Genomic DNA, 22,356 nt, shown 5'->3' with positions numbered 1-22,356 from the left:
CACTTGTAACTTGGCAAAGATTCAAATATTTAATTAAGCTAAGATTGATTTGTTTGCAGTACTTGTGTGGGCCAACCCACCTGTCTACTGAAGAAAGGGCAAAAAAGAGCAGCTATTGTGTGAGGAGAAAGCCAGATAAGAACAATGAAGTCTCTGTAGTCAAAAACGGAACTACCAGGAGAGAGAAAAAGGAAGCCTCAAGCGCTCTAAGTATTTGTATGTAATTTCTACAATAGCTCCATCGAATCAGGAGGAAGTGTGTCTAGTGGCTTATCCAAAATAACTAAACAAAACCAAAGTAAGTAACATCATTTAGAGGGGCTTAATAAACCCATCGAAAAGCCGCCTGTATCAGGGTGGGGCTTTGTTTTATTTACCTCTTGCCTCCAAAAGCTGAGCTTTCAAACCACTTCCCCTCCTAACACGTGAAAACCACTCTATGGTGTGGAGAAAGCTGAAGCTTCCTGGTGTGTGTGAGAGAACACCAAGTGTCTGTTCGGGCAGCTCCGGTTGCTTAGGAAGCCTTGGGCAGAAGTGGATCACTCTAAGGAAAGTGTCACCACCCCAGGGTCTCCCCGATTTTGGGTTCTGGGAGATGGGCAAAGTAGAAATGGACATAAACTTCAGTTCCCTGGATTTGGAGCTCTCTGACCCCAGGTCAGCTTATCCACCCCCAACCTTCCTGTTCCTTCCCATCTCCTTGTCTTCTACTTCCCCCTTTCTCTTGTTTCTCAAAACCAAAAGCGGTGGAGAAGTAGTAAAAAGGGAGGGAAATGAGGACACGGTTGGGAGTAGGGGTGGTGTTCCATACTATTGCCTTTTTCCTTCTCATTATGTAGGCCAAGGAACAAGGACAGCTGAGTCGGTTGCACCCCACACAACTGGAGGGGGTGTCATTGACAATGTGGCGTATGATCCAGAGCACTTGCCAGGGAGAAGTCTACCTTATTTGAGAAGCAGGTGCAGTGGAAAGGAGCCTTACTGTTTTGGTTCCTCTGAATTCACCCTGCCTCAGTTTAAGCTCTCCTTTTTACTGGAGGGCCCCTATGGATAACCTTTGTTCAGAGAATTTGTTATTTAAAATGCAAGTCTCTAGTAAACAGACAGCAGAGCCCAAAAGGAAGTTTAATCAGGCTGAGGATTTTGCATTAGGTTCGCTCTTGGCCATATTCTCCACAGGTTTTTCAGTCGTCCCGAGGGTATGCTTCTGAGAGCCCTCAGAACTCCTTACACTGTTTCATATTCTGAAAACTGTAAAACTACTTTATCTTCTGTTCCAGTTGAAATAATCCCAACCCTCTTAGGTTGCCTCCAAGTTTTTCTTTTCAATCTATTTCAACAATTTTCTTGAAACTGTCCAAGGCTAGAATCCACAATTCATTATAAAAAGCCTGTGTCTGTTCCACCACAATTAAAAAAAAGTGTATGTGCATGCATGAACGGGGTGGGGGTTCCTCCAAGCTGTACGGTTATATTTTCCCAACCCAAAGTGAGCTATATGGTCATAATCCCCATAAATCTCTGCATTAAGCAGGTAGTTAATCAATATTTGTCAATGTTTGTGTGGCGTGTGCATTCCGGGAGACTGAGGCAGAGGGGATGGAGAACACAACTTGTCAGGGTTCTCTGAGAGAGAAGCAAGAATGAGGCTACCGTTGGTTAAATGGGTTATTCTGAATGGGTTCTAGGGGAGAGTTCTCTGCTGTTTCGAGTGGTCCTACAGGCCCTTGGAGCAAGAAGGTAGAAAAAGGAGCCGTTCCGAGGGATACCTGAGAGACGGGGCTTTTGGGTTGGGATATGCAGGTGGGATGAGGACAGACAGGCTTTAGCACAGCTTGGTAAACAGACTTAAGAGCTATTATAGGTCCTCCTTCAAAGACAAGTACGTGGTAAGACTTGCAGAGGGGTGTTTTGTTTAGTTCTACTGTGTTTTTTTGGTTTGTTTTTTGTTTGTTTTAGAAATTTCATAGCAACTCTGGTGTGCCAAGGGAAGAAAGAACAGGTTTTTTTTTTTTTTTTTTGTCTTCTGTTTTGTCCGTGTCTCATACACACAGAAAAAGCAGAGCAATGTACCTCCTTGTGTGGTGGACGGGTGAGCCAGGGAATAAAAGCAAGAGAACTCCAAAATAGGGGGTGAGGGCGCCTGGGTGGCTCAGTTGGTTAAGCGACTGCCTTCGGCTCAGGCCATGATCCTGGAATCCCGGGATCGAGTCCCGCATGGGGCTCCCTGCTCGGCAGGGAGTCTGCTTCTCCCTCTGACCCTCCCCCCTCTCATGCTTTCTCTCTCTCTCTCTCATTCTCTCTCTCAAATAAATAAATAAAATCTTTAAAAAAAAATAGGGGGTGAAGCTTCGAGGCAGATGGAAAGGGGCTCCTGCGACAGAGAGGCTGTCACCTGAGACTTGTCCCAGGAGCTCATCGCTCTGTCTCAAGAGTGAGGTTGGAGATTTTTAAAGCCCAAGTAAAAGAACTCTATTTTCCCTTGTATGAAAACCAGCAAATGTGGTGGGCATATATTATCCAATAAAGAGAATTGTGTGATTATAATTTAGCTTGGGGCTATTGTCTGTCAATTCCATTTTGTAGCATAATGGTAAGTTGGCATGATTGGCTAATTTTTCTGTAACAATATCCTAAACCCTCTGAGCTCCTATCACACAACTCCTTCCTAGGGGAAATGAAAATGTCATTTCCTCCCACGGGAGCTCCAAGTTATACTGTTTACACACTCTTTCACATGGTTCCTCTCTGATGTCACACAAGCAATAGTTCCGAGAGTAGAAAGTGGCTTTTATAGTAGAAAAGTAAAAATTCAAAGTCCATAGGTAGGAAACAGGTGAGACAACACGTGGTATATCTAGACAAAGGAATATCATTTACCTATTAAAAAGATGTTACAGATTTATATGAACTGAAAGGAAAGATATTCATGTTACTGAGTCCTGTGACAGAGGCATGGCCAGGAACAGAATGGAGAAACATCATCCCATTCAAGGCAAATGACACAGAGGTTTCGAGACTAGACCTCGGAGCCAGACTGCCTGCATTTGAACGTTAGCTGTGAGAGTTTGGGCGAGTGACTTTTCTGTGCCTCAATTTTCTCATCTGAAAGTGGGAATACTGATGGTAATAGTACCTACCTCATACAACTGTGTCAATATGGGACAATGCCACACACACAAAGTAGGTCTTAAAGTTTAAATACTCCCCAAAAGGATGACTTTCAAAATAGTCACTCTCTTGCCTAATGGTTTATGGTTCCCAGATACTAGTTTCTGAAATATATCTTTATTTGGCTCTGCACAACTGATAATACTTACCAATATTATATAGCATATACATGAAAAATTTATCTCCACCTAATTTTGACATATGATAAAACCTTTAGTTTGTATTTACAAATGGAGACCAGTTTTCTATTTGCCTTTAGGCTCTTATTCCAAGGTTGTTCGATATAAAAAGGATACGAATTCATAGTTTTGGCACAATTCAATAAACTGGCCTCCTGTCTCCAGATTAGCAGCTGAAATGGTAAGGACTACCACTGAAAAAGAAAATCTCTCCAAATAAAGGAATAGAAATATAACTTGTATAAAATATCATTTATTTTGGATATTTCTTACCCTAAAAGTACACTTAGAGGCATTTTTCTTTGTATGTCGATACCTCACCATTTTTCAGTCTATCACATGGGGCAGTAAATCTGTCTACAGCGAGTTTTAGCAAACTTCATTCACCAAACAATTTGTTGAGCATCTAGAATACGCCAGAGCCATACTGTGCTTTTAGAAAAGTTGGGACTCGTAAGCCATTGAAGGTTTGATGCTTCAGCAATATTTCCGTTTGTAAGCTCCGAATGTGCTTTCCTTTATTTTTTCTTCTAAGGTTTTGGGAATTTGGTCCAACAGCCTAGACGGAGTCAAAGCAAGCTTCTTGGTTGCTCGATGCAACAAGAGGAAAATTACTTCTAACTAAAGGGGTCCCTGCTCTCTGCCCACGGTCTGGGGGGTCAGGAGTCAGGGGGAAGCACTCCACAGCCGTCCTCATTTTCCCAGCCCCAGGCTGATTCACACTCACTGAAGAAATTTGGTTCTTTCCTTTTCGCATATCCCCGGAGAAATCCACATGTTTCTAAGCATTGTTAGAGAGTAGGTGTTTGCTCACCTTTAAATAAGATTTTTGAGCCCCTCAAAACCATCTTGAAGGAATTCAGATCCTTTTGGTTTTAAACTACGGTTTAAAAACATTTTCATTGAGGGTCGAAGCATTTTAAATAACAAATAAAACAGCACACATCCCGTGAGCTCCTTTCCTGTGGTAGGCACAGCGCCAAATGCTTTCCTGCAACATGGGCTCATTTGATATCCACGAGCACGCATAAGGGAGAGGCTACCATTGCCCCCCTACTTTACAGAGGGGAAAAGTAAGCCACTGAGGTGAAGTAGCTTGACCGGGGTAAAGCAGGTAGGAAAAAGTAGAACTTGGAAAGGCACACAGATTAGCTCTGCCAACTGCTCACAACCGTTGTGCAAATCTGCCAGACAGATGATCCCAGGGGTGCGTATGGGCAACACTGCCTACTTGGTAGGAAGATGAAAGAGAAGTGACCAGATACATCATAGAGACCTCGTCATTCATTATCTTATCCTTCTTTTTCACATTTCCTGATCCGACCGGGTTAATTAAGGTATTAGACTATAAATAAGATATTAAAGCAATGAAAAAAAAACACTTGAAATGGATCAAAATCATCTGATTTTAAACCTTAACTATTTAAAACATGTCAGTTTTGAGAAAGCATAAAGCATTTTGAAGTAATTTAGCTTAAAGAGCTCTTGATTCTACACAAGCTTAAAGAGCTCTTGATTCTATACAAGCAAAAAAGAGCTACTAAAAATTGTCAATATTTAAGTTGGAACTTCAAAAAGGAAGTGTATGGAAGCTTTGCTTTGATACTCTGAATGCTGTAAACACGTGTAGTTTTAGATTCTTGGCTGACTTTGAAATCCACCTGATGGGGCTAGATTTCTCAAACTTTCTCAGAACTGATATCAATATTCTTTGGCTTCTCCTTTCAAAGGCTGTTGATTGTTGTTTATGCCACATGCACAATTCAACAAGCTGGGTTCCTATCTGTAGAAAACTTAAACCATAGAGCTTTCTATTATCCTTTAAATAGATAATACTAAAAGTTGCTAAGGCTAAATAAAAACCAAGTTAGCTGCCGTAGCTGAGGGTTTACATAAGCCACAAAAAATCAGTGTGTTCTCATAAAAAAGCAGATTTAACAAATTTCACAGAGGTCAAACAAGTAAGTTTGGCAGAATGGTCATGGATTCCTCATTACTACTTGTAGAAGAATGCGGCATTTTTGACCCTAAGTATCAAAGATGCTATTACTAAAGTGAACTTTAAAAATGTGTGAACAAAATCAGGTTGCTAAGGGGATCAGTTATTTTTTTTTCCCAGAGAGAAGTCAACATCTAGTGGGGAGGGGGCAAGGGAGAGGGGTTCCTAGGATATCTCAGCACTTGTGTGAGAGGTCATTCTTCATTTGTCAAGGAACGAGAAATGAAGGAAAGTGATTTGTGTGTTGAAAAAACTCTGAATGTGGGCACCTGGGTGGCTCAGATGGTGGGCCTCTGCTTTTGGCTCAGGTCATGATCCCAGGGTCCTGGGATCGAGTTCCGCATCGGGCTCCCTGCTCCTTGGGAGACTGCTTCTCCCTCTGCCTCTCTCTCTCTGTCTCTCATGAATAAATAAATAAAATCTTAAAAAAAAAAAAGAAAAGAAAAAACTCTGAATGTGACATCAATCAATCTATTTGACCAACATTAATTAACAAGGCACTGGATTAGGAGGTTTTAAAAAGCAGAAACAAATCAAACAGGGATCTGCATTCAGGAACTGCTATTCTGGTTGGGGTAAAACAGAAGTTTCCCGGTAATAGGATGGCACAGTGAAAACACTGAAAGGATGCCCAGTTCTTTTGGGGGAGGCATGGACTTGAGAGTTTGAAAAGCCTCCTTAGCAAGGGTGACCCTTAAGTTAACTGTTGAAATATCAATGTTTCCCAGATGGACAGGGTATACTAAATATTTAAAATACTCCCCGAGAAGGAACAGAGAGACCGTTGGTGACACAGTCCAGCGCTGCATTGTCCAATGTCATAGCCCACATGAGGATCTTTAAGTTTAAATTTATGTTACTTAAAATTAAACACAATTAAACAAGTGTGTTAATTAAATGTAAGTTAATTAGAATCAAATAATATTTGAAATTCAGCCATATTTTAATCGCTCAACAGCCACATGGGGCCGTGGCTACTGTGCTAGAAGCGCAGGCATATGAGGGGCTCCATCCTCAACAGAGATTTCTGTTGGACCATGCTGGGAAACAGCAAGCAGACAAGCACTGTTAGAGTATAAGGTTTAAGGGTGTGTGTGTGTGGCAAGAGCTAAGCCTGGACACAGAGGTTGCACTGAAAGAACGTGTCATAACACAGAGTTCAGACCGTATCCACTAGGCCAGGTTTCAGAAAACGTTTTCTGTAAAGGGTCAGATAGTAAATATTTTTGGCTTTTGGGGCCACATAGTCTTGGCTGAAACTATACAACTCTGCTGTTGTAGCCTGAGATCAACCATTAGACAGTACATAAATGAGCAAGTGTGGCTGTGTTCCAACAACATTTTATATGTGGAAACTGGCAACGGGCTGGATTTGGCCCACGGACCACAGTTTGCTGACCCCTCTGCTAGGCCACTAGGAGCCAGCTGAAGGGTTTGAAGCCAGAAAGCTGCCTAAATAGATATGTGCTTTAGAAAGACCATTCTAGTAGCAAAGTAATGACAGATCTAAGGAATGTGAGTTGCAAGAGTATAATCCTCCAGTCAAAGAGAATAAGGGCCTGAATTCGGAGTGTAGCCTGTTAAATATAGTTAGAGTGGAGGGAATGTGTATATGATTTTAAGCTGGGTGGCAGGGTACTCATGGCAGTGGAGAAATATTACATGGCATAGACATATAAGGTTTGGGTGACTGGAGAGAGGGTGGCTGCATTCACCAGGTTATAGAATATAGAAGGAAGAACAGATTTGGAGAAGGATGATGACTTCAGTTTGGGTCAGGTGGTATTTGAGCTGCCAGTCATGTGAGTCATCAGCAGGGGGTTAGTGGCTGAAGGCTTGAGAGTGACAGAAAATACCCGGGCAGAGTGAGAGTGGAAGGAAGGCAAAGATGGTTACCTTGTGCATCATTGCACAAAAGGCATAAGCTCAAAGGGAGCTGAGAAGGAATTGTTACGGGCACAGACAGGAGAACCAAGCAAGAATCAAAGGAAGATTTTTAAATGTTATTAAGCAGAGTAAAACAATTCCATAGAGTTTGGCAATTAGGAGGCATTTTTGGGAAGTTACTCAGAATAGATTTGCTAAAACAGAACAAAAAATCACCACAAAAGTGTCTGAAACTACCCTTTTCGGAATATGATTAAGTGAGGTGATAGCTATGACCTTTCATGGTCTTGGTTTTTCTTTTGGTGTTAAGTACTAGGATTACTTAAAAGCGAGAAGATAATTTGGTCCTTGGATCTCACCTTGTAAATGACATAGTCCAGCAATCACTTTATCTGGGGGTAGAAGGGCAGGTGAGATCCTGTCTAGTCACCTGTGATGTGACCTTTGCCCAAACTTCTTGGGTGAACTTCATGCTGTGAGAGTTGGAAAGTTGCTAGATAACTTCTTAAAATGAAATGGAGTTCTGCTTTTAGGGCATGTGAAAACAAAAATGGTGGACTTATGACGAGGGACACTAGAGCTTTATGTAATAAGCACTCTTTATCCTGAAGCCACCTTAATAAAGAAACTAGGTAGTAACAGCTTTAAGATAGAATCATGTGATTTGGGAGTGTTCCATTTTGCAATTTAATGGATTAGTCATCCCTTCAACGGAAGAGTTTCAAATGATGATTTATAGCCACCTTTTAAGAAGTTTATATTAGGAAAATGTTTTACATTCCTAATAGATGAATATATCTCACTCAAACTTTTGAGTGATTCACTGTGTAAAATTTTGTCTTAAAACATGGAAAAACTGGCAAAAGCATGCTCATGGTTTTCAAGAGTAATTCTTGAGAGATTAAGAATTAGAATTTGTTCTTAAAGGAATTGCTTAATGAAAGTCTGAGGAACACACATTTCTGAGCACCTTAATTTTACCTCTATAGCCACTTTAAGGGGAAAATGAAGTTACATGACAATAACACAGCAATAACAACAAAAATAAAGTAAGGAATGCTTTCGTCCCCAGTGACTGATTGGCTTGCTAGGTTAGCCAGCTTTAAGTGGCACTACGGTTTTACTGGGAGATGACTTCCTTCTCTGTATGAGCTGCTCTCTACTCCTGGGCCAGGCATGTAAAGAGTCACCCCGAGAACATGTAGGTTACTTGAGTAGGCGGAGACATCTCTCCAGTGCAGCAGTAAATAGAACTCTATACAGAGCAGTGCTAAAAAGGAAATACTATATACTAGTCTTTTCTACTTTTAGTTTTTGATACGGAAAGAATGGCGATCAGAATCACAACTGGAATTTTTAAAGAACTTAATAAATTTGTGAACTTTGTTTAGAAAAAAATATGTGGAGAAGGACATCAATGGATATTGTGGAAAAAGAAGAGCAATGATGGAAGGGGATGGGGGAGATTAGCCCTATTCAATATTGGAATATATTGCAAAATAATAATTGTGAATGTATGATACTACAAAAATAAAATATAGATGGCTCAGAAGAGAGCCACAATATATGCTAATCTAAAAATAACAAAAATAGGGAAAGAAAATATTAAATAGATATTATTTTAACTTCACATTTACTTCTTCCATGTGTCAGAATAAATTTCAAAGGGACTGTAGAGTTAAGAAGGAAAATCAGCAGAGGACAGACTACAGTATTAATCCAAAAAGGTGTTGGTTTTTATTTTTAATTTTAAAAAATGTTTAAAGTTGTTTTAGGGGGGGACAGGAAGGGCAGAGGGAGCGAGAGAGAGAATCTTAAGCAGGCGCTGTGCTGAGCGTGGAGCCTGACGTGGGGCTAGATCTCATGACCCTGAGGCTCGGGTTGTGATCTCAGGGTCATGGAATGGAGCCCTGCTAGGGCTCTGCACTCAGCTTGGAGTCTTGCTTAAGATTTTCTCTCTCCCTCTCCCTCTGCCCCTTCCACTCATACTCTCTGTCTCTCTCAAATAAATAAATAAATTTTTAAAAACTATCAGGAAAAGGCTTACAAAATTTACGATGCAAGAAAGTGAACTCATGAAAACTCCTTGAAGCACATATAATAAAGATACCTCTCAAATATTAGTAGGAATACTTCTTTTAACTTTTTAAAGAACAAAAACCTAATTTTATTCCCACAAAATAAAAATGTCCATTAACATTGCCAAAACCCAACTGGAGAGCCCAGAACGTTCCCTGCTCTTTAGAGACTGCCAAGCACTCATTGTGAACCCGTGGGAAGCAGCAGTGACAAAATCCAAGTGAAAACTGCATGATGTGAGGTTGGCTTATGTTTTCTGAACTAAGAATTATAATCTCTGTGTTTTCCATAATTAAACAGAAATGGATTGGCCTGGATATCCTCATTTCTATCTAGAGTGAGAATTTGGTTTTAAATTGTGTCATTACTTATTAAGTCAGAAGGATGGTTTTGCCTTAGTCAGATTAGACTCTACAAAATTGCGAGTCCAGTAGCAAATATGAGGCTTAGGGTATGCAAGATAGCATGGTGGAAAGCAAAATAATTGGGGAGAAGATACACTGGAATGTCAAAGGCGCTTGATGAACATTTCAAGGCATTGATGAGAGAAATTCTGAAGGCAGGACACAGCAAATCAAGGGTGAATAAGAGTGGGGAGACAGTGAAAAGTGAGAACTTTCTTGAAGAGGGTGGAGCCATGTATAAAAGGAAGTGTCAGAGCTGGTGTGGCTGATCTGAAAGTGAAGTCACACAAGAATAACTATGAGAGGGGCAAAGAAAGTTCTCATACTTTGTCTAGTGATACATCGAGAAAAATATTTCCTAAAATGTTAACAGTGGTTTTCTTTGCATGGTGGGATTTTTACTCTCTCTACATTTTCCTGTATTTTTTTTGGGGAAAAAAAAAAGATCATCATCGAGCATCTCATATTTACAAGAGAGGAAAATGATAAAGATAGTTACATTTAGAGGAAAGGGGTTATGTGCTGATATATAGTGGATAAACGGAGGCTGTATGAATGCACGGGCCCAGAGTATAGAGCATGGAGTATTGTAGTGAAATTTCCAGCTCGGTGTATCCAGTCTATGTGACACTTAAACTTTCCCCCCTGCTTTTTATTATGAAAAATTACAAGCATATCCGAAAGTTGAAATTGAAGTTGAAAGTGAACATCAATATACTCAACCTAGATGCTTTAATTGTTAGCATTTTACTATTCTTTGCTTTATCACAGCCTTTGTTTTTTGATGCATTTCAGAGAAAATTGCAGAAACCAATACCCTATTTAATACTAAATTTTTAACAACCTTCCCCCACCCCTGCACCCCCATGCAACTCAAGACTAGTTCAGAAATCCCCAGTAGGCTGTTATGTATTTAAATCTGATCATGTTTCTTATACCTAGACAATGTTTCCAATCTAAACATGTCCAAAATAAGCTGCCTACCCAGAAGGCAAAGTTTAACCTTACCCTGACTCTTTCTATATATCCAGAACTGTGTAATTTGTTCAACTCATAAAATATTAAAGACAGAAAGGCAAACTATCTAATCTGGGATCACCAATTCCAGTGTTTCCAGGAACCAAGCAGGTAACACTAAAAAATGGGTATCTCATGTAAGAAATCAAATGGATCTGGTAATGGAGACTGGCCAAGCCTCCTTGTAGGGACGCAGCAAGGAGAAACAAAGCTACCCAGAGAGCTTGAGAAAACAGAATTTTCAGTTGGGGCAAGGCTTCTAGCCTCAGCCTACTGGTTCCAAGAGCCCTTTATTGTAACCCATCATTTCTCTTTAGTCTTCTCCATGGGTCTAGGGCAAATTTACTAGAATAATTAAAATAGTACACTGTTAAATCAAATCCTTCTCTTAAAGTATTTATAATTGCAGGGTCCATAGCTGTTCAGTTCAGTGCCGACCTTAACAATGGAAACAGTAGTGTAGATATTACAAATGCAAAGATGTGCTATGTGTCTAGTTTTTGCAAGTTACTTGCCCAAGAAAGCAATATTCCCTCATGTCTGGATTTACTGTCTGTCTGTAATGAACCCTGAAAGAGGAGAAAAACCAGTGTTCTTGCTGATCAAAGAGTTGGTATACCATCATTTCTTAGGAATGTCCTGGCAGGCTTTTCTTTCTTTTTCTTTCTTTCTTTCTTTCTTTCTTTCTTTTTCTTTCTTTCTTTCTTTCTTTCTTCCTTCCTTCCTTCCTTCCTTCCTTCCTTCCTTCCTTCCTTCCTTCCTAAGATTTTATTTATTTATTTATTTGAGAGAGAGAGCATGAGAGAGGGGAGGGTCAGAGGGAGAAGCAGACTCCCCGCTGAGCAGGGAGCCCGACGTGGGACTCGATCCCGGGACTCCAGGATCATGACCTGAGCTGAAGTCAGTCGCTTAACCAACTGAGCCACCCAGGTGCCCCCTTTCTTTCTTTCTTTCTTTCTTTCTTTCTTTCTCTCTTTCTCTTTCTCTCTTTCTTTCTTTCTTTCTTTTCTTTCTTTCTTTCTTTCTTTCTTTCTTTCTTTCTTTCTTTCTTTCTTTCTTTCTTTCTTTCTTTCTTTCTTTTCTTCTTTCTTCTTTCTTTCTTTCTTTCTTTCTTTCTTTCTTTTCTTTCTCTTTCTTTCTCTCTCTCTTTCTCTCTCTCTTTTTCTTTCTTTCTCTTTCTTTTCTTTCTTTCTCTCTCTTTCTTTCTTTCTTTCTTTCTTTCTTTCTTTCTTTCTTTCTTCTTTCTTTCTTTCTTTCTTTCTTCTTTCTTTCCTTTCTCTCTCTCCCTTCCTTCCTTCTTTCCTTTCTCTCTCTCCCTTCCTTCCTTCTTTCCTTTCCTTTCCCTTCCTTCTCTTTTCTTTTCTTTTCTTTCTTTCTCTTCTTTTCTTTGATGTGTGTGGCTTACAAGTTAAATAGGAGGATTTACCATGTGGAAGGGAAGAAGAGTGAAAAAATAAGGATGTAGATGTGTCAAGACATTCAGAAGTTATATCTGGGTTTTCTTGCCTAATTAATCATTAAGACACGGTTATTCTGGCTACTTTCTAGAATTTCCTCCCTCTCTGCACGACCTGCTTATCAAATTCAATCAATGCTTGCTTAAGTTGGCTAGCTTTTACATTTACTGAGAATTGAAACCACCTAAACTGGATATAATCAGTAGCTACAGGTGGATTTTGCTTCGAAATCCCAAGTTACAATAATCCCACCCTCACAATCTTCTCTTTGTTTGCTTGATAATTAACAACAGATAGTTTGGAAATTCCCTCACTCCCCCACACCCTAGGTAACTAATTTAAACAGTATGTATCTCAGCCCTATTGTGTTGGGGTAGCTATGTTCTGCTATTAAAAAAAACCCCACCCAGCCCTGAAATGCTGTCTCATGCTGTTGTGTTTACATGTGGTAAAATTAGTTTCTTTCGGGTGAATGTCCTCTTGTGATAAAGTAAACACAACTATTTGTCTTTCAAAGTTGCAATGATAAAATTGCTGGTAGTTCTTTGGACTATGTCCAGACATTCACACAACAAAATATATTCATTTAAGTTAAACCTCCCAAATATCTTATTAAAACGCTTTCACTATATTTCACACAAATTCTTTCAGTGTCATAGATCAAATTTGGCAGATGTTTATTTCAATTCCACTTTTAACCTCTGCCAGGATTTACATAAGGGTTGAATTTATTGTTGGCTTATCAGTTTGTGAAACTCAAATCTGACTATAGGACAGTGATTCTGAGCTCAGGTTTTACAATTCCACTAGCTGATGTTAAAAAACATAGTAAAATTCTAAAAATGTTAATGAGAGAAGTTAATTTTTATTGAATCAATCTTTTTAAAGAGCATATAACATTTTGGGGAAAAAGTGGGTCTTCTAAAGCAAAGGTTCCAATATGAAAAAAAAAGAGAGAAACATTCTATAAATACTTTTTAAAATTTTCCTTTTTAAAACACTTATTTTGACTTGTTTATTTTGAAGGTGCTTTGCATGTTTTACTTACAAAATAAATATTTCAGAGCAATTTTGTGTAGCTTTTGTTGTGTGACAGGCATTATTCTGAAGATATTCATGGATAAACCAATGTAATCCTGGCAACAACCCTAATAGGTAGGTATAGTTATTCATCCCTTTTTACACATGGGGAAACTGAGTCACAGAGCAGTTAAATTGTTCAAAGTCACATAGCTAATAATGGGCAACACTGAGATTCAAACCCAGGAAGTCCACCTCCAGATAAGATTTATTTTAAATTTTGTTCACTGAAAGTTTACTCATTTTCATGGAGAATTCCTGAAATATTGGGTAAGAGTTGGCATAAATGATAATCAATATGGGTGAACAGGACATGAATAACTAATACCAACTTGGACTGGATATTTGAATCATCTAGGGGAGTTTAAAAGATAAAGGGACCTGCGACCCACCTGAGCTGAATCAGAATCTTCAGAGGAGTGGCTCACATAACAGTGTAATTTAAAGTTTAACAGGCGATTCCAATGTGCAGCCAGGTTGAGAACCATTGGTTCAAACCTCTTTAGCTAAGTCTTAGTGCAGGAGACCTCAAACTTTAGTATGCATCAGAATCACCTGGAGGGCTTGCTAACACACAAGGGGCTGGGTCCCATTCCTAAAACTTGTTTGGTCAGACTTGGGTAGAACTCAAGAATTTCCATTAAGTTCCCAGGTAATGTTGATGCTGCTGGTTTAGGAAGCACACTTTGAGAACCACTGTCTTAATAGGTTGGGATAGGAGTACTATTAAGGGGGTGGTGGAGCCCCAGGAGACACTGGACTAATTCTCTCAGTAGCTCATCAACCCTGATGACACATTTCCTCCACTTTGTTGATTTGTCCTATACCACAGATCCAGGATGAAGGGGGAAAGGGAAAAAGAAAGATATGAAGCTAAAGGGAAGTGACGGAAAAGAGAAAAAGAAGATGAATCATCTTCCGGTCAATAAAATGTAGTTTTGTGGCTCTCTTACTGCCCTAACCATATGTCAAGTAGAGACAGGTAAAATATAAATTGAGAAAATTTAAAGGTAAACTTTGCTATATCAGAAACAGAACAGAAACACATGGCTGTGAGTGAAACTAGTGGGCGAGTTGGGCTGTTGGTTCAGGTTATGAAAGCATTTGTTAGTTCAGCCTCTGTAGGGTAACCTGAAAACCTGAAGTAGGGTCACTCTTTGAAGCCAAGGGCAAGGACAGATACGCTTTTTTTTTTTTTTTTTTTAAATCTTAGCTTCACGGAAAGAGACCAAATGATCTGCCACTAAGAATTGCCTTAGGATAGACCAGCAGTTCTCAACTGGGGATGATAATATCTGGAAATGCTTTGTATGTTGTCACAACGAAGGGGACAGGGGTACTACTCACGTCCAGTAGGTAACGACCAAAGATGCTGCTAAGTATCTCACAAGGACCAAAAGTGCTGAAATTGAGAAAGCCTGGGCTAGACACAGTCCCAGAGCCAGAACCTGGGCCAAGGTACCAGCTGACTTAGAAATGAATATGCTAAATGTGTAGTATTACTGTGAGCCTGGTCACGCAGCTGTCAATGTAGAGCTGGTTCTGGGCTGGAGTCCTCAGAAAGAAGTAGTAGAGAGGAGCGCAACACTAGAGAAGGCAGTTAGGATGAAAAAATGAGCCAGTCAACCGAAAAAACCTTTCAAAATGGGTCTACAACACAAAATTCCAAAATATGGGAAGAAAGCTATGAATAAGAAATAAAGACCTAAAAAATCAACAATTAAAAGATGGGTTTACCTTCAATTAAAATGATAGAGCAATCTGAAAATGACTTTCCAGATTCAGGAGTCATCAAGAAACAAATATGTGAAGAACATCCGTAGGAGAATATATGAACATTTGAAACAAAATAGGCAGATAGTAAGTAAAAACAGGTGAAAACAACCAATTCAAAATTGGAAATAAAAACTTAATCATTGAAACAAAAATTCAGTATATGGGTTATAACCTGGATTGGGTATGAATAGGGTGAACAACTATCCTGGTCTGTCTGGAACTAAGCAGTTTCTGGGACATAGGACTTTAGTGCTAAAACTGGGAGAGTGCTGGGCAAACTGAGAAGATTGGTCACCCCGGACACAGATGAAGAAAATCTTAGTGGATTGAAAGATGAAGTTGATAAACCGATTTAGAATTCACCACAGGGAGGCACAGGGCTAAAAAATTTGGAAGAGTAATTAAAATCATGGAGGACAGCATGGGATTTTTATCTAATAGGGACTCTAGACAAAAAAAAAAAACTAGGAAGGATAAAATGGTAAGGATAAAATGGTAGAGTGATAGTTTTGAGGAAATCATAGCTAAGAATTTTGCAAAATTAAAAACGTCATTAAGCTTTAAATCAGGCAACTATATCCTGTGGGCCAAATTCAGCTTGCCATGTTTTTATAAATAAAGTTTTATTGGAACACAGCCATACACATTTGTTTATGCATTGTCTATGGATGCTTTCATGCTACAGTGGTAGAGCTGAATAGTTGTAACAGAGATTATAGGGACTGCAAAGCCTAAAATATTTACTCTTTGGCTCTTTATAAAAATGTTGTGGACTCCTCTTTAAACGGATACTCTCAGTACCGAGCAGGATAAATAAAAATAAATCACATCTCTATGAAGTATAGTAAAGCAGCAGAACAGAAAGATTAAGAAACATCTTAAAAGGGAATGACAGAATTTCACCCACAGAGAATGACAGATTTGATAGCTCACGTCCTCCAACAATAACTGAAGTCAGAAGCCGGTGGAGTGAGTCTTTAAAGCACTGAGGGAAAGTAACTATCAATTTAGAATAGACACAGGTAAACTATCATTTAAGAATTAAGTAAAAATGAAGACGTTTTCAGTCACACAAAGACCAATATACATGGTAGTATATATTACTCTTTTTCCAATGGGCACCCATCTCTGCCATTACCCCGAATGCGTGACGATTATACATCCCTACATGTCTGTCCTTTTAGCTGAGGTAAGACCACGTGTGACTTATTTTGGCCAATTAAATGTGAGTGAAAATGATAGACATCTCTTCCAAGGAGAAGTTTTAAGAACTAGAAATAGGGTTGGAGGGTTGTGTTCTATAGGTAATTACACTGTATTTAGGTCCTTGTTGTGTTTGGGAGAATAATAATGGAAATCCTAAAGAACTGTAGAAATTGCTAGACAGTAGGCAAGAGCGTATGTACTTGAGTAAAAGGATATATGAATCCAGAGCAGATGAGTAAGACGTAAGAAACAAACATGGAGTCTTATAAAAAGTATTGTCCAGTATGACAGAATTGGGAGCCTAGAAACAGAGTCACATATATATGGGAAATAGACATATGACCGAGGAGGCATTAGAAAGTGGTAGGAGGAAAAAAAACAGATGAGAATAAATAGTACTAAATCGATTATTCACATGGGAATATATTAGATGACTACCTCACGTCACAAGTATAAATAAAATCTTGATGATTAAAGACCTAAACATGAAAATCAAATCTTTAAAAGGTTGAGTGAAAAGCAAAAGGTTAGGAAATAGCTTTAATATCTGGGGGTAGGGAATAACTTCTTTAAAAGGACATTAAAAATGATAAAAGGCCTATTTTTAAACTTGTTGGCATTAAGATTTAAAACTTCCATATAAAAAAGAGACAGCAAAAAAGGTAAAGTAAAAAAGCAGTCAGGGAGCATAAAATTCACAATGCACATAATCGACTCAGGATGAACGCCTAGAATTGGATAATGATTTTCTATAAATCAACATGAAAAGATGATCTATAAGAAAATGGACAAACCACGTGAGAAGGATTTACAGAAGGGGTTGCCTGAACGGTCAATAAACTTAAGAAAACATGTTCCATCTTCGTAATAATAAGGAAAATTAAAACAACAATGAAGTGGGGTTTTACATATAACAAATTCTCAAAAGTCTCTCAGTAAACCTGGACGATACCAGTTTTAAGAATGATGGAGAGAGGAGGGCGCCTGGGTGGTTCAGTACTTAAGCATCTGCCTTCAGCTCAGGTCATGGTCCCACAGTTCTGGGATCGAGCCCCACATCGGGCTCCCTGCTCCACAGGAAGCCTGCTTCTCCCTCTCCCACTCCCCCTGTTTGTGTTCCCTCTCTGGCTGTGTCTCTCTCTCTCTGTCAAATAAATAAAAATAAAATTTTTTTTTTTTTTTTAAAAAGAATGATGGAGAGAAATGGCAACTGATACACAGGCTGGTGAGAGGTTAAATTGTCATGATGACTTTGGAGAACCATTTGCTAACATTCAGTAAACTTGAAGGTGCCCATGTCCTCTATGTAGAAACATTCATTCTAGGACTGTTTGAAATGGAAAATTATGACAATAAATTAAATGTTGGGAGAATCGGTGAACAAATTGCCATATAATTACATAGCAAGTCAATAAATTGAACCAGACCTGTGTGTGTCCAAATGGATATATCTTGAAGACATACCAATGTAGGGTGAAAAAAAGGCATTTGCAGAAATCGTAAGTAAATAAAAACAGACAAAACAATACTGTATGTTATTTTATAGATACCGGCAAATGAAATAAAAACATAAAAACATGACTGGGTAGGCGAGATGCTGCTTTCAGAGCAGGTGTCTCCGTGCTGTTGGAGGGAGGGGCATGGAACTGGGAAGGGCAAAAAAGGAACTTCAACTTTGTCTTTTTTATTTTTCTGAAAAGATGGCAAAATGGCAATATTATGACAAAATGGTAATATGTGTGAAATCTTGGTGGTATGTGAGAATTTGTTATTTGTTTCATAACATACCATAATATTTTATTACAATTTTTTAAAAATAATCTATTTCTTTATTAGAGAGAGAGCATAAGCAGGTGAGAGGGAGAGAGAGTGAGCATGAAGCAGGGGTGGGTTGGGGGGGTGGGGGTAGGGGCAGAGGCAGAGGGAGAAGCAGACTCCCTGCTGATGCAGGGATCCATCCCAGGACCCTGGGATCATAACCTGAGCCAAAGGCAGACCCTTAACCCACTGAGTCACCTAGGTGCCCCCATACCATAATATTTTTAAAAAGAGAATAACATGAGAGGACAGAAAGGGCAGATGGAATCTAACTTGGAGAATTAGGGAAGTGATACTGAAGTTACCAAATCAAGAGCTAGAGTCCCACACCCACTTACTTTAAGGATAAGGGTGTGACACGTTTAATATATGCCAAAATGTTCTCCAAGAAGTAGCTCTCGGGCGCCTGGGTGGCTCAGTTGGTTAAGCGACTGCCTGCGGCTCAGGTCATGATCCTGGAGTCCTGGGATCGAGTCCCGCATCGGGCTCCCTGCTCAGCAGGGAGTCTGCTTCTCCCTCTGACCCTCTTCCCTCTCGTGCTCTCTCTCTCATTCTCTCTCTCTCAAATAAATAAATAAAATCTTTAAAAAAAAAAAAAAAGAAGTAGCTCTCATGTCCTCCTACATGTCTTGACGTGTGGATGAAAGAGATCCCCTAGTATTTGAACCTCTCATCCTTGGCTTCAAACTGGCTTGTGATAGCCCAGGATTTTTTTTTTTTTTTTTTTTTTTTTAAACACATCAGGCTAGATCTTGCTGCAAAAGGCAGGTGTCCCCTTTTGCAGAAGAGGATATAAGCCAGGTAGTGGGGATGGAAAGAAGCATGAAGAGGTGAGCGGATTTCCATGTGGGGATATTAGCATGTTATTCAGGACCCCTCCAGCTTACATGATAAGAATTCTCCTTGAAAGAAAAGGGTTGGAAGCCCAGCTCTTAAGGTGATCCTTCTAGCTCACTTTTATGTTCTCTGACTTCCCTGGGACACCAGCTTTCAGCTAGGCTATCACTGTGGCCACTCAAGTTATTTGAAGGTTTCTAAACCTATTCCCTTCAGAAACCCTACCACTATTTATTCTCTAACTTGATGGTGTTCAAATTTGGGCCACAATTTTAAAAAAGACAAGAGAGAAAAAGTCAATATTTAAGCCCCAGGAATGGTCAAGGCTGCCTGCAGAGTACACATGTCACTTCAGAAGTAGCCCTACTTTCTTTCTTTCTTTTTTATTTTTAAAGAGTTTATTTATTTATTTTATTTGAGAGAGAGACACACACACACACAGTGCACACGCATGAGCTGGGGGGAGGGGCAGAGGGAGAGAATTTCAAGCGGACTCCATGCCCAGTGTGGAGCCCGGCATGGGGCTGGATCCCACGACCCTGGGATCATGACATGGGCCGAAACCAAGAGTCTGATGCTCAACCGACTGAGCCACCCAGTCGCCCCAGAAGTAGCCCTACTTTCAAAATGTAAACCAGATAATGGCACTCACTCCTTTGCTTCGGATCCTCCAGTGACTGCTAGGGTGAACAAAATAAGATCGAATCCCTTGACTGCTGCCTATTTCTTAAAATGACCTCTGGCCACTTTCGTCTTCCCTTGTTTATGCTCTAGCCATCCTGGTCTTCTTGCAGATCCAAGCCCTCCCCGTCTCACAGCTTTTGCACCTGCCATTTCCTCTGCTCGAAGTGGTTCTTACGGCCACGTTTCCCGTGCCTGGCTCATTCTTGCTGTTTGGTGCAGCAATTCTCAACCCTTGCTGTGCCCCGCCTCCCACTTCAAGGTTTTGATTTAACTGGTCTCAGTTGGGGCCTCGGGAATGGGTATGACTTATAAGCTGCTCAAGTGATTCTCACGGGCAGCCAGAGTTGAGAACCAGTGCTTTAGTGTAGACAGCACTTTATCAGGGACCAGAGCCCTAGAGAGGATGTCTCCTTTCTCTGTTCTATCTCAGCTCCTTCTTTACCTTCTTTCTGAAGTCACTACAAGGTATTTGACTTGTTTACTTTGTTTCACTTTTCGATCCATCACTTCTACCAAACAGTGGTTCTCTGAGTGCCTGGATCAGCAGCGGCATCTGAAAACTTATTAGAAATGCAAAATCTTCAGCCCTGTCCCTGACTGAGAGGCATACTAACATTGGAGACCCACTGCACTGAGTGTAAGCTCTCGGGAGCTGGGACCCCACCTGCGTTGTTCGCCTTGCATTCTCTTCTAGCCAAAACCCAACGTGGGGTAGAGGCTCAACAAACTTTGGTTGAATGAGCCAGTGAGAGCACATTTCTTTTGCCAGTAGCTCACATGTCAACTGAAAGTTGAATGAAAGGAGCAAAACAAACAAAATCTCCAAAACCAACTTTCACTCCATTTCTTAAAACCTTCTAAGTGTATTCATAAAAGATTTTTTCCTTACCCACCACGACCATACAAAAATTGGTGCATTATTAGATATCTGCCTCTCCTTTTTTTTTTCCAGAAAATTCAGCAACTTGAAATGTACCTAAAATTACTTGTCATGTAGATGGGTAGCATTCTATTTTTTTTTATTTTTTTATTTTAGGACCGTGAGGTGGGAGTTAATTTGTCTAGGTTCACAGATCAAGTCAATTTCCGCAGAGGCAGATATTTGAGAATTAGAATCCTATTGCCATGTCCTTCCACTTCTAAAATGTGCAATCATGTTATAAAGAACATAGGCCACGTTATAGAAAACATGGGCCACTTCTAAAATGTAGAATCATGTTATAAAGAATGTGGGCCAACGTTAAGGCCAACTCCATACCTGTCCTGAGCAGCAATGTGTATAAATGAATATATTGCCTCTATTACCTTAAAGAAAGAAAAATAAGAAGTAATCTAAATGTTTAACTATATGGAAATGATTAAATCATGGAAAAATGATTCATCATGAAAAATGATACCATAACTCAGGTATTATTCAAGATATTTTAAATAAAAAAAGTAGGTAAGGAAATGGTTTATAAAGTATCATAGCACTTATAGAAAAATCATATTTTTAAAATATGTTTTAAACTGATGAAATTCTAGAAAGATCTGTACTCACTTCACAGGGATTGCCCCCAAGTGTTGAAACTATAGAAAATATATATTGTTTCATTTCTTTATATGTATATTTCTAAGAAATTTCCTCTAATAGTATGTGTTACTTTTGTAATAGGGAGATGGTAATCCCCTAAGAAAACATTGTGTAAGTATTGCACCAAATACCCACTATCCAGTTAAACTTTTTTCTGGTATTATCATCTCGTTTTCCCTAAGAAAACCCAAATAACTCAGTAAACCTCACTTATTTTTGAAAAGGCTATCAGTAATTAAGGTCAAGCTTTCTTCTACGAATCTGGGACCTAAAGACCCAGTTGGAAACACCACCAGGACTTGTAAGTCCCATCTTGCCGGGTGACTGCCTTTCTCCACACGAGTGTGGCTACGGGTAGAATCCCCATGCCACCCTTTCCTCCATGGCTGCACATTCCTTCCCTCTATGACTTCGCACCCTGTCCCCGTCTCTTCTCCTCCCTTTCTCCTCTATGGCAAGGTTAGTCTCTCTCACCTCTGTACTTCCCAATTCTGGCTCAAGAGGCCCCTGCCTTACAAACACATCCCATGGAGACCTTGCTCTCTACTCCAATGCCTGCAGTGCATTCCGCCCCCAGCCATGTACCTGCAGGAGTCATTACCTCAATCCCTGTCTTCTCACCAGGGACCGGCAGAGGAAGCAATCCCCTTCCTCAGAAGAGAAGGGATAATCAAGTTTCCAGCCTTCTGGGGACTGGGGAGTGCGTGGAGTGGGTGTATGGAATAGAAAGTTAGCTCTCTTCTAGACTCTGGGAGCATAAGAACACTAGCAGTATAAGAACACAGGCAATTTTTACAGAGAAATAATAGGAAACCATGTGCTAACACTGCAGTTAAGGTACATTATGGGTTAAGCGAGTTGTTATGGTACCATTGGGAACCCAGTCACTCTTTTAAGTGTGCTCCAAATAATGACTTTCAATTAACTTTGGGAACACAACCTGTCCCTATGGTTTGGACTATTTGGGTTTTGTTTGCTTCTCTTAGCTAAAATAATAAAATGCATTTTTAAACAAAAGAGCTCCTTTACAAAATCCACTGTGTTGTCAAAATGGCACTCATCATCAGCAATACTGCCCAACATTTATCATTGGAGTTCTCCTCCGGAATCCCAAAAGCTTATAATAGGAAACTTGACTCTGTTACTGATCCTGGCACCTTGCTATCTTAAGAGGCAAAGACAAAGAATG

General features: G+C 39.8%; 1 protein-coding gene across 3 annotated transcripts in view; it reads right to left on the bottom strand.

The window, feature by feature from the left end:
* The window catches only part of FYB1 (FYN binding protein 1), a 157,966-nt gene that overhangs the window by 132,191 nt on the left and 3,419 nt on the right, over positions 1-22,356 (bottom strand). The window lies entirely within an intron of this gene.

Source organism: Eumetopias jubatus, unplaced genomic scaffold (genome assembly GCF_037043125.1).
Source record: "Eumetopias jubatus isolate StellerSeaLion01/CBP00866 unplaced genomic scaffold, mEumJub1_p1.0 scaffold_5, whole genome shotgun sequence".
NCBI classification, from domain to species: domain Eukaryota; kingdom Metazoa; phylum Chordata; class Mammalia; order Carnivora; family Otariidae; genus Eumetopias; species Eumetopias jubatus.
The sequence above is the reverse complement of the archived record's forward strand: the minus strand, read 5'-3'. Positions and strand labels throughout refer to the sequence as shown.